Here is a 13,047-nt window from a genome sequence, read left to right as displayed (position 1 = left end):
CACTTCTGATCTTTGAATTAGAATTACCAGAATTCTGTTTTTAACATTTGGAGATTAAATTTTTATTTTGGTATGGGCTTTTTTGTGTGGTTTTCTATAATTTAGATAATTAGCAATACAGCTAATGGACAGTTTTCTGAGCTCTACTATTTTAAAAAATTACAGGTAATGGGTAAGATCAGATTACAAATCCCAGGACTTTAAATAAAATACATAACAGGACTTTTTAATTGACTTCAAATAGAAATTCTGTCCTGAAAATGTAATACTTTATAAAAGGAGTCTTCAAATGGCATTAGATGACAGTAAATTCTCAAATAATTGCAAACAAAAATATCACTTCTGTGTCCTGGTATGAGAACTTGACACACCTATATATCATATTAGCCCTTTCCTAAACTTATTTTTTTTCCACAATAAGGTGAGGGTAGGATCACTATGTCAGCGGCTTTTCTATACTGGCTAGAAACAATTTTGGCTTCTCATGGTACTTCCAAGTTGCCAGGATGTAGGAAAATGAAGTGAATTGGCCTTGTCAATGTACTTTATGTCTCCTGTATCTCATTCAACAAATGTTTAAATAGCATGGTTGCTGAAATAATTGTAACGGTGGTGACCCCAGTTACCTAGAGAGAGTACAGTACGTAGGATAATGAGAGTAAAGATTAGAGGGTATTTCACTAGATTGTGAAGGAAAACTATGGAAATGTACCCTAATTATATTATTCAAAACCTCTCTGGTTCTGCACTATTACATTGAGAACCTTGGGTTCTCAACTGTGCCAGGGCTGGTTCACTGGTTGTCTCTTCCAAGAAATAATAGTAGCTCCTAAAGTTTGGCCAGAGGGTGATAATTTTTTTTTTTTTTTTTTTTGCTACTTCAACTCATTGGGATAGTACTTTTAATCAGATCTTTTTAAGTCAGGGAGTCTTAGCTTGTGGGGGGTGTAATCTTAAAAAAATTGATAACTATTTGAATATAATTCTTTCCCTTTATAATTCCATGTATTTTATACATTTAAAAACACCATACTGCCAATGGGGCCCATAACACAGAAAAAGCCTATTTTAAAAGTATACCATTCAAGACATCCCACATTAAAGACATGAACATGTTTGAAGTGCTTGTCATATATTAATCCCCCAGGAAAAGACTTCTGAATAACCTTTCAGCAGTACAAATATACGTGATTTAGTAAACATTTTGTAGGAAAAAATTGTTAGCTGGCTTTCCTTCTAGCAAATGTATTCAATACCTACTGTAAAATGTGTACAGCAGATGTATGCAGTATTGTGTACAATGGAGGCAATAATCAAAAGGAAGATGCAATCAGTCTGTCCCAGCCTTTAAGGAACTTTCCAGTGTAAAAAGGGACATAACAAAAAACAAATGAAAGTATATTAATAAAATGCATGATATGTTTTTTAAATGTTCTAATGGAATACATGGAAACTCAAATATACTATACAGAATGTCATAGAATTAAATTCTTAAGACATGCCCACTGGAGAGATTGTAAGGGAAAAGGCTATCTTTGTAACATTTCAATTCTCAAATGGAAAAGAAAAAAGGCCTTTATTGTATTGAGAGTGATTAAGCACTATATAGTTTATTGAAATGCCCCAGATAACAATTTGATAAGCCTGACATCCCTTAGAGAAGTTACCTACACATGCTCAATTCTTAGAGATATGTCTGTGTCAGCTGGCATTCACCTCAGTTTCTAAAGTAATGACAACTGTACATTTACTTAAAAAAAAGTGCAATTAAAAAAAATGTTCTGCAAAGAACTTAAGTCAACTGTTTCAGAGAATTTCAGAGTAGTCAACTTTGGGGCTTCGGTAGTGTGTGCCAATCTCTTGCTTTCAGTGTATGAACAGCATCTCTAATCCACTTAATTACCTTGTTGATTAATAGCACCTATTTGCTCTTTGGCATTTCTAATCTCTACTTTGCTTGGGGCATGAAAGATTTAAAATTTAAGCACTTAACCACATCTCTGATCTAGGAAGTAGTTGAGTGATAAGCCTTGTTTAGCCTGGCATTAAAAAAGACTAGTAAAAAAGAATTATCTTCTTCAAAAGATATGAACTGCCTTCCAAGTTTGAAATGCTATCAAACATGTGAAAAAATGCCCCAAACAAGAAATAAGGAGAAAAATGCAAATGACGACAACTGAGATGTTGTACCCATCAAATTGGGAATAAAGTTTGAAGGCTTGTGGGAATAATGCACCATTGAGTGGAGCTGCATCGACTATTTGAAGACTTGCCAAACAGTAGAACTATTTGGAATTAAGGTAGAAAAGTTATCTAAACAGTTCATAATCCTTTGCCCAGAAATCCCACTGTGGAGTATGTATCTCAACAAGGTGACAAGGGAAGAGGTTCTTTATCTCCCCGAATACTCAGCAGTACATAGTAGTTAAAAACTGGAAAAGTACATACAGTTAGATTGGGAAATAGCTAAACATTTTATAGAATGCAAATATAATGGAAGATGATGAATAAAAATTGAGAAATGTGAAGATGCATTAACAGGTATGTGGCAAAGAAAGCAGAGCTGGGGGAATAATAGACACTAAAGGAATATAAATGAAAACATTAAAAATGACTAATACAATGATTAATATGTAAAAGTGGAATTTGGGAGATGTCATCTAAAAGTATATATATTTTCTATGGACATGTGGAAATTATCAAACTACATTTCCCGTGGTCCAACGGGTTTCCGTTTCCGGTTCTTTGGGCGTGGGGACGCCTACGTCTCCACACAGGACAGTTTAAATCTCCTGGGTTAGGAGGGAGTGGCCTCTTGGCCAGCAGACTCGGGAGGAGACAGGAGACAATAATGGCGAGGGCGGCGGTTTTAAATTCTTACAAGCGCGTGGTCTAATAACTTTATAAGCATGGCTTTAATTAAAATAATAATATATATATTTATACCAGCCTTTATTATTTTTTATCCTTATAAATATTAGGTCTAAATAATGTTAAAATTCTGTGAAGAAATAAATGTAGAATGTCGCGTGTACTGTCAGTTGTAATTACTATTTTCAGTGGTGCTTGAGCTTTTTTGGGGAAAAAAGTGAGATGGGAAAGTCGATTGGAAAATGTCTAAAAGTACATCATTAAAATACCTTTTAAAAAAATCCAAATTTAAATAGTTAACCTAATTTTTTCCTGGGTCAGCTCTCATGTTAATCCATTCTTTTATTCCAGTGAATCTGAACTCATTGATCTGTGTGTTCTCTCTGAAGATACAGATTGTAGCCTATCTATGCTTGTCCATCTCATACGACTCTTGTCCATTTTCTAAAAGTTTGCCATGAGGGAGTCCAAAGTGCTGGAGGACTGTCTTGACTTCTACTGATATCATGGGTTATCAGTGAAGCACTCAGGCCTTTTATCCCTCACCCTAGTCAAATGATCCAAACTAACTTCTCTTATTTCTTAATTTTTTTTGTCTTTGTGTTCCCAGGCCCTAGCACAGTGTTTGGTACATCACAGACAATGCTTAGTCCATTTTTTTGATTGAAGACCACAGTTTTGATTTAAATTGTTTAGTTTCAAAGGATTTACAGAAATTAGAGCTAGAAGAGACCTTAGAGATAATTGATTGCAACTAATTCATTTTATAGATGAAGAAATTGAAACCCTGGGAATTGAAGCATCCTCAAAAATTTTGAACCCAGGTCCTCTGACTTCTAAATTGTGTTCTTAAAAAAAGTGTTATTGATACTGACAGATATACATGCATGTACTTATATAAGCCATATATTTCATAGTATATAAAACCCTGCATTTGTGTTTGAAATGCTTCTTCCCTTACAGCTATAAATAACAATGAATAATGCCTTGGTTATGGTGCCACAGCAGAGTACTGAGTCAATTCTTTAACACATCTTATAGTCGCTGCATTTGACAATGTATTTGTCATTCTCTCCTAGGAGTCTGCCTTCCCCTTTGACAGGAGGAAGATAGCATTTCATTTTCTGTTTTCTGGGACTGTTATTGGTTTTTTATTTACTTGAGTTCAACTTCTTTTTAGTGGAACTTTTCCTTTATGTTATTTTAGTCCTGTATATTATGTTTTTCCCTGTCTGCTGAAGTTATTTTTAGGGTCTTTTTTTTTTTTTTTTTTTTTGCTTAGGCTCTTCATGAACAACTCAATAATCCCACGATCAATTTTCTGTTGTTTCTCAGTGCACAATTAAACCTACTCTGCCAACTCTTATTTGCCTTTCCAAGGAAAATTTGTGAGTCATCACCCTCTGAGTTGCAACTTTCTTGTGTTCTGATTTCATTTATAGTTCCACTTCTGGTTACATTTTTAATGTCAATTATTGATATGATTCATTTCCTCCAAGACGAAACTAACTTATTGACTATTGAACAAAGACCTTGCATTTAAATTGTAATTTTTGTTGTTTAGTCATTTCAATAGTGCCTGCCTGTTGCTTGGGATTTTCTTGGCAAACTACTAGAGTGGTTTGCCATTTTCTTTTCCTCTGGCTCATTTTATAGATGATGAAACTGAGGCAAACAGAGTTAAATGACATGCCCAGGGTGATATAGCTAGTAAGTGTCTGAGTCTAGATTTGAACTTAGGAAGATGAGTCTTCTTGACTTCAGGTCCAGCACTTTATCCATTGTACCACCTAACTGTCCCATATTAAAAATACAAACAATTAAATGAAGTAATTTTAAAAAACCCCACATATTTATTTATTTTATTCTAAGATATTAAATGAAATAATTTTAACTTGAAGTTCTTTGCCCTTTGCTCCCCTTTAGAACTTCAGAGTTATAAAATGTATACATAGTTCTTTTCATCAGCATGCCAAAACCAAATATTATTTTATATATTATTATACAAATATATGTTAATATATTTTGTATATATTATATATGTTTACTTTTATATGTTATATAAATGTAATACAAATATATTATTATCTCATTTTGAAATGAACAAACAAGAGATGGTCTAGCAATATGAAGTAATTTGCCCAAGATCACCCAGCTTGTAACTGGAAGAGGCAGAACAAGAACTTAGATCTTCTGAATCTAAGTCCAATGGCCATTTCCCCATACCATGTTGCCTTCAGGGCTGGATCTATTACAAAGTTATTTCTCTAGGACTGGAATCTTGGAATGAGGGGAGAAAACCAATGAGTGAGATGGTAAGAGGAAAGGAGAACAAAGGAGAATTCATTTTAATCCACCATGAGAATGGTAAAACTGACCTAATTCTCTTGGTGTGTCCTAACTTTCTCCCTTCTGGGTTTCCACTCATCTTGCTCTGGTAGCCGGGGATGCCCAACCTTCAAATCTTTTGACAGTTGAAACCCTGCTCATCCTTTGAGGCACAGATTAAAATGCTACCTCCTCCAGGAGCTTTTTCTTTTTTTGCTCCCTTTCTCCCCATTTTCTGCTACTCCATTAAGTGAGAAATGAGTCTTTCCTTTTGTGAACTTTAAAAGCACTTTGTACTGATCATGAATTTTCATTTCCTTCTTTGCATAAAATTTATTTATATATACGTCGTATTCTCACCTCCTTATATCTTCCCAAGACTGTAATCTCCTTGAAGGAAGAAACTATCTTATACATCTTTACATCACACGTAGCACCAGGCACACATTATGCATTCAATACATTTTGTTGAATCTAATTGAAATTCCAAGACACCCAGAAACCCATTACTGCTATAATTAAGCTCTCAGGTCATGAGTGGAGAAAGATCAACCAGAAAAGGGTTCATTTTTGTCTTTTTGGTTTATGCACACAAAGGCAATGAATCTATAGTTTGAGGCAATGGGAAAGTTGTATGTGACTACCATATTACAAAGTAATTGGTATGGATAGTTAGGTTGCTGAATGGTTTGGAAAATGCTGATGTTTGCCTACACGTTAGATTCCTTTCATAAAGGATTTTGGAATTTAGGACTTATAGTAAGGAATACAGTTTGGGATAAAACAATACCTAAGATCAGCATCTCTATTAAAGACAAATAAGAGTTATTAATTGTGAGTAGGACTGGTTCTAGGGAAAACTGAGGTAGTTCAAATTCTGTCCTCTTCTCAATTTCTCCTTTATGCCTCCCTATTCCACCTCTTGCCACCCCCTTTAATGATTATGGAACTCACTGCAGCACCCATTTGTGTGATACCCTCTGCCCCAAATCCTCTCTCTCCTCACTCCCATAAAAATTCATACCTTATCTCCACTAGTTGTCATGGAGGAAAGTGAGCTGATAACTTAATTCATATTAAAGTGTGAATGTCTGATAAAAGCTTCAACTATTTATCCCCAAGGGTATTTTCATCTTTTAAAAATAGTAATCCTGAACAGAAAATGTGGCATGTGAAGGGACCAAGAGTAACAGCTTATCTGGGTCCTGGAAAGTGTTTTGGCATCAATCAATTTAATGCTATAAAGGTGACAGTTTATGTTTCCTAAACAGTCTTTGTGGATATGTTTAAGTGGGATCCAGCTAAGGAATTCTGGTAAATATTTAACAGCCTTTGGAGGAGGGGGGAAGTATACATGGCCTACTTTTAAGTTGAATGATTAACATTTCCTTGATCACTTTCTTGAATCTAGACAACCAATGAAACAAGAAATCAAGCTTGGATTTGTAGCTTTGCTCATTTCTGAAGTGTAAATGCTCACACTGAAAATTTAACAATCAGCTTTCCCCATTCAAACACATTCCTAGCCTCAATGTATTACCAATAAAACAACATGCTAGAAGTGACTTAGAGTATATTATTTTTAAAAATTTTTTTAATTTTTAAAAATTTTTTAGAAAAAAATTTTCCATGGTTCCATGGTTCATGTTCTTGCTCTCTCTCCACCCCCCCCCCCCCACCTCCCAGTAGCCAACATACATTTCCACTGGTTTCTTCCTGTGTCATGGATCAAGACCTATTTCCATATTATTGATAATTGTTCTAAGGTGGTCATTAAGAGTCTACATCCTAATCGTGTCCACATCAATCCCAAAACAAGCAGTTGTTTTTTTCTGTGTTTCCACTCCTGTAGTTCTTCCTCTGAATGTGGGTTCTTTTCCATAAATCCCTCAGAGTTATCCTGGGTCATTGCATTGCTGCTAGTACAGAAGTCCATTACATTTGATTGTGCCACAGTGTATCAGTCTCTGTGTACAATGTTCTCCTGGTTCTGCTCCTTTCACTCTGCATCAATTCCTGGAAGTCTTTCCAGTTCACATGGAATTCCTCCAGTTTATTATTCCTTTGAGCGCAATAGTATTCCATCACCAGCATATACCACAATTTGTTCAGCCATTCACCAATTGAAGGGCATACCCTCATTTTCCAGTTTTTTGCCACCATAAAGAGTGCAGCTATAAATATTTTTGTACAAGTCTGTTTATCTATGATCTCTTTGGGGTACAAACCCTGCAATGATATGGCTGGATCAAAGGGCAAGGCAGTCTTAGTGCTCTTTGGGCATAGTTCCAAATTGCCATCCAGAATTGTTGGATCAATTCACAATTCTATCAGCAATGCATTAATGTCCCAATTTTGCCACATCCCCTCCAACATTTAGAGTATATTATTGAGGTTATGTAGGACTGGAAAGGGGAGATAAGACATATAATAAGAATAAGAGGCAACAAACAGATGGAGAGCCTAAATGCATGTTGGTGGCACCAAGCTAGTAAAAGAATGATCTGGAGGAAGGCTGCTCATGTGTTAGGTAGGAACCTTCCTGGAGGGTTTATGGAAAGGAAGAGATAAGAAACATACAGTAACAGAACAAGAGAGAGAGAAGTTAAACAATGCAATCTCAGCGTAAGTTGACTATAAGCCTTAAGTGAATTCTCCATTCCCAGACTCCCCCTTCCAACCTCCTCCAAATAACCCAGGACCAGATGTTTTTACAAGTGAATTGTCTCAAGCACTCTAAAAACAATTACTTTCACTATTATGTAAACGGTTTGAAAAAAAAGTAGCCCCCCAAACCCTCCACCCCCAAAAAAATCAGAGGGGAGCAGAGATCTTACCAATTCTTTCCCTAACACAAATAGTCTTGACACATAAACCAGAGAGTCAAAACAGAACATTATAGATCAATGTCCCTAATGAACAATGATACAAAATTTTAAAAAAAATTAGCAACAAGACTAAAACAACATATCATAAGGTTTATACAATATGACTAGGTTGAATTTATACTAGAAATTCATGTTGATTTAACAGTAGGAAAACTATAAACTTAATTAAGTATATTGATAACAAAAGTAACAAAAATCATATGGTTATAGTAGGGGTCGGCAACGTATGGCTCTTGAGCCATATCTGGCTCTTTTGAGGGCCAGATATGGCTCTTTCTGCAGGAGCCATAAAGTCCATTGTTTTTCAGGCGCTGTTATAGGAACGCACTGTGAGCACTGTACGGCTCTCATGAAATAACATTTTAAAAAATGTGGCATTTGTGGCTCTCATGGCCAAAAAGGTTGCCGACCCCTGGGTTATAGCAATAGATCCAGAAAAAGCTTTTGAAGTAATACCTATTTCTGTTCATTAACAACAACAACAACAACAACACAAAAAACCCCATTACCTTTTGTTTTAGTATCAGTTTTGGTAAGAGCTAGGCAACTGGGCTTAAGTGATTTGCCCAGGGTCATATAGCTAGTAAGTATCTGAGGTTAAATTTGAACTCAGGTCCTCCTGATTCTCTACATATGGCTCTCTACCCATTAAGCCAACTTCATCTATTTCTTTTTAAAAAAGGAAAAAAAATACTAGAAAAAAACAAAATCCAAGGGAATTAATGGATCTTTCCTTAATACATACATAGTATACAATCTTTAAACAAAGAACTAGCTCTATAACAGGGATAAGCTAGAATCCTTTTCAATAAAATCAAGGATGAAACAAGGATGTCCATTGTCACCACTTTTATTTAACATAGTATTAAAAATCCTGGCTAAAGTAATAAGATGAGAAAAAAATTGAAGGAATAAGCATGGAAAGAAGATGATATGATGGTGTACTTAAAGAACCCTACAGAGTCGACTAAAAAATTAATTGAAACAATAACTTCAGGAAACTTGCAAGACATAAAATAAATCCCCACAAATCATCATCATTTCTGTATAGTAGCAATGAACTGAGAGAGAAGAAATAGAAATAGAAATTCCACTTAAAATAACTATAGAATATAAAAAATACTTGGGAACCTTACTACCATGATATACACAAGTTATATAAATATAACTAATACCCACTCTTTGGAGAAATAAAAGATCTTAAAAATTGGAAAAATATTAATTACTCATGGGTCAATCTAATAAAAATTATAATACTACCTAAATTAATTTACTTATTCAAAACCATACCAAACTATAAAACGATTACTTTATAGGACTAGAAAAATGATAATGAAATAATGTGATTCATATGGAGTCCCAAAAGGTCAAGAATCTCAAGGAAAATAATGTTAAAAAAACAAACAAAAGAGCCAGGTACTATCAGTTCTCAAACTGTACTATAAAGTAGTAATTCTTATAACAATGTGTTACTAGTTAAAAAACAGAAAAATTGGTTCATGGAATAGATTAGGTGCACAACAGAAGGAATATATGCATCTGGTACCTCAGTGTACAAAGATTTCAGCTCTTGGGATAAGAACTCACTATTTGATAACTGCTTAAAAAACTGAACAGTGATATGAACAAATTAGATTTAGACCAACACTTCACATCTTGCACTAGGATAAGTTCCAAATGGATATATGACCTAGCTATAGAAGATCATTTCAGAAACAAATTAGGGAAAAAAAGGTAAAAATTATCTATTAGCTTTAATGACCAAACAAGGGATAGAGAGGATAATAGAAGATAACATGGATAATTTTTATTATATAAAACTATGAAGATTTTGCACAAACAAATCAAATAAGCTAAAACTTAAAGGGGGAACAATTTGGTAAAAAAAAATCTTTGCAGCAAGTTTCTCCATTGTAAGGATTTCATTTCTAAGATATATAAGGAACTGATTCAAATTTATAAGAATAAGAGATAGTCTCCAATGGATAAATATATGAGATTTGACCAAGCAAATTTCAAGAGTAGGAACACAGATGGCCATCTATAGCCATTTGAAAAAATGCTCCAAGTTACTAATAGTTGGGGAAATGAAAATTAAAGTTGTTTTGAGGTTTGGCTTTATATTCATCAGATTAACAAAGATAGCAAAAAAGGAAAATGACCAATGTTGAAGAGGTTTCAGAAAGACAGGAACCCTGATACATTGTTGGTAGAGCTGTAAATGGATCTAACTATTCTGGAAATCAATTTGAAATTATATATAAAGTTTACTAAACTGTGCATTTGACTAAGCCATACTTAGTCTATTCTTGAAAAGATAATAGAAAGAGAAAAAAGGCCCTCTTGTTCTCTATGTACAAAAAAAATTTATGGCCAGTCTTTTTGTGGTGCCAAAAAACTCAAAATTAAGGAATTTCCAGATAGTTGGGGAATGGCTGAATAAATTGAGGTATATAACTGTAATGGAATACTATTGTACCATAAAAAATAAGGAAAAATAATTTCCAAGAGTCATGGAAAGTTTTGTTGATAAAGAATATCAGGATTGATACAGAATAAAGTGAGCAAACTCAGAAGAAAAATGAACACTATACACATCAATATTACAAAAATGAACAATTTTGAAGATGAATGAATTGATGAAGAATGAAATGAGCAGAATCAGGAGAGTAATTTATGCAACTACAATAACACAGCAAAAATAACTTTGAAGTTTCTAAGAACTATGATCAATGCAACAACCATCCAAGATTCTGGAAGAAGGGTTCACCTCATAACAAAGACCTGATAGATACAGAGTATAAGAGGAGATTGATTTTTGTGGATACCACCAACATGAACATTTGTTTTGTTTGACTATTGTTTTAAGTGAATAAAACTAGTAGGTAATAAACTGGTTGTAATAAGGGAATAGGCAGGAGGTAATAGGGAAATTAAGCTTGGGGGTAAAGTTATAATAGGGGATAAGGCAGGTAAGGGACTAAAGGTAGTGTGAATAGGGGATAAGGCACTGCGGATAGGGTTTGTGGATCCTTAAGGCAGTAAAATGGATAAGGAAGGTACAATGGTGAAGGTGGTAAATTGAGGTGGTAGGAGAAGTAAGGGAATGACTGAGTTTAGGGAATTTAAACACGGAGGTATAAAGAGTTGCAAGGGAGAGGATGAGGTATTTTGGGCAGACAGCTACAGCCTGGGAGACACAGACTGGGTACACAGGTCTGAGACAGAGATACTGAAGGGAAACAGACTGAGCCCTTCAGGTAGGAAGGGCACTTCTACAGACAAAGGTTAGGGCCAGCCAGGAATGGCTCGAAACTGACTAGAGGGATTTCTAATCAGTTTCTCAGGTTCACTAAGGAAGAGTCTAGAGGAAGTATTGAGATTACACTTCCTCCAAAATGGATGCCTCCAATTCCCTTCAGGACCCAGAGAGAATGTTATTCCTTTCTCCCCTTCTCCCTCTCTTATCAATCAACTAATGAACTAGCCAAAGGTTTGATTAAGTGACAAACAGGGTTTATTGATTTTTAGGGTTGATTGGAAGGGATGGAGGGATACAAGGTAACTCTAACAGCTGCCTAGAGAAAGCTTCAGGTGGGGGAGGGAGACAGGAATGTGAGACTGAGAAAGGACCTGTCTAACTCAGCCCCAAGAGGTTTTGTAGCCTATGGGGTTAGGAAAGTTGGATACAATGATTCAAGAGATAATTTGTAACAAGGGTAAGCCCTATTTGACTACGGGGAAATTAAATCTACCAAGTTTGAAAGCTACCACCCAGATCCACCCTCCTTTCAAAAACTCACAGAAATTCAGGAAGGAAAAAGATGATTGGAAATAGGGAAAGTTAGGAAGATCCAAAGGAAATAGTTAAGCTAATAAATTTTAAGAGAAAAGCTGCAGAATATAGGCCAGGTTTTCAGTCCCAAATAGAGCTCAGTTGACCCTCCTACTCTCATTGAGTCTCCAGGGTCAACTGACTAACCTCAGGATTCTAAACCCTTTTCAACTGTCAGAAACTCTGCAGTGAGGCTTTGCAGGGTTGATATGCACCCTTTTGCACTACATTTAGTACTCCGAGTGCAATCAAAATTAAAGGAAAGGATCCTTGGTTCCATGTCACCCATGTCAAGCCAGCAAAAGATGTCCCAACAACAACTGCAAGACCCTTTTCAACTGTCAGAAACTCTTGCAGGGTTGATATGCATCCTTTTGCACTACACTATGCATATTTTCTACAAGAATATTTTGCTTTTTTTTCATCTTCCCAAAAGTAGGGGAGGGGGAGAAAAACTAGATTTCCATTAATCCCATTAATTAAAAAGAAAAAAAATTTTCACAAAAAGCACAGCATGAGAACATGTGAGGAGGTGTGATCATATTTGTAAAGAGAGCCTTTCTGATTGGAGGGTGGGATTATGGACTTGGAATTAAGGAGGGATGTCAGCTCAGAGCATTTAATTTCTCACCTGGCTATACTTCTTTGGAACTTTTTTGACTTCTCCCTATGCCCAAGAACAACCTCATCATATTGTAAGATCCCATAAGCTTTGGGGCTCCATTGTGCTTTGTTCCTCTGGAAGTGGGGTCAGGAACTCTAAAACTTTCATTTAAAAAGGGAGGTCAGCTCAGAATATTTCACTTCTTTCTTGGATACGTTCTTTTGGAATTTCTATAAATGACATCTACACCATGCTTCCTGGGTTTCTTCCTCCATTTTTTTCAGCATCCTTTTTGAGTGTTGTCTTCTCCCATTAGATTGTAAACTCCTGTAGAGCAAGTATTTTTTTTTTTAATTTGTGTCACCAGCATTTAGTATAGTGTCTGGCACATCAAAGGTACTTAATAAAAGTTTATTATTTACTACTGATAAAATTATAGATGTCTCAATCAAAAAGCATTTATTAAGAATTTATTGTCATCTATTGTGCTAAGTTCTGGGGGTACAGAGACAAGGTAAAAT

The sequence above is a fragment of the Gracilinanus agilis genome, chromosome 3 (genome assembly GCF_016433145.1).
Source record: "Gracilinanus agilis isolate LMUSP501 chromosome 3, AgileGrace, whole genome shotgun sequence".
NCBI classification, from domain to species: Eukaryota; Metazoa; Chordata; class Mammalia; order Didelphimorphia; family Didelphidae; genus Gracilinanus; species Gracilinanus agilis.
This window is presented reverse-complemented; position numbering follows the sequence as displayed.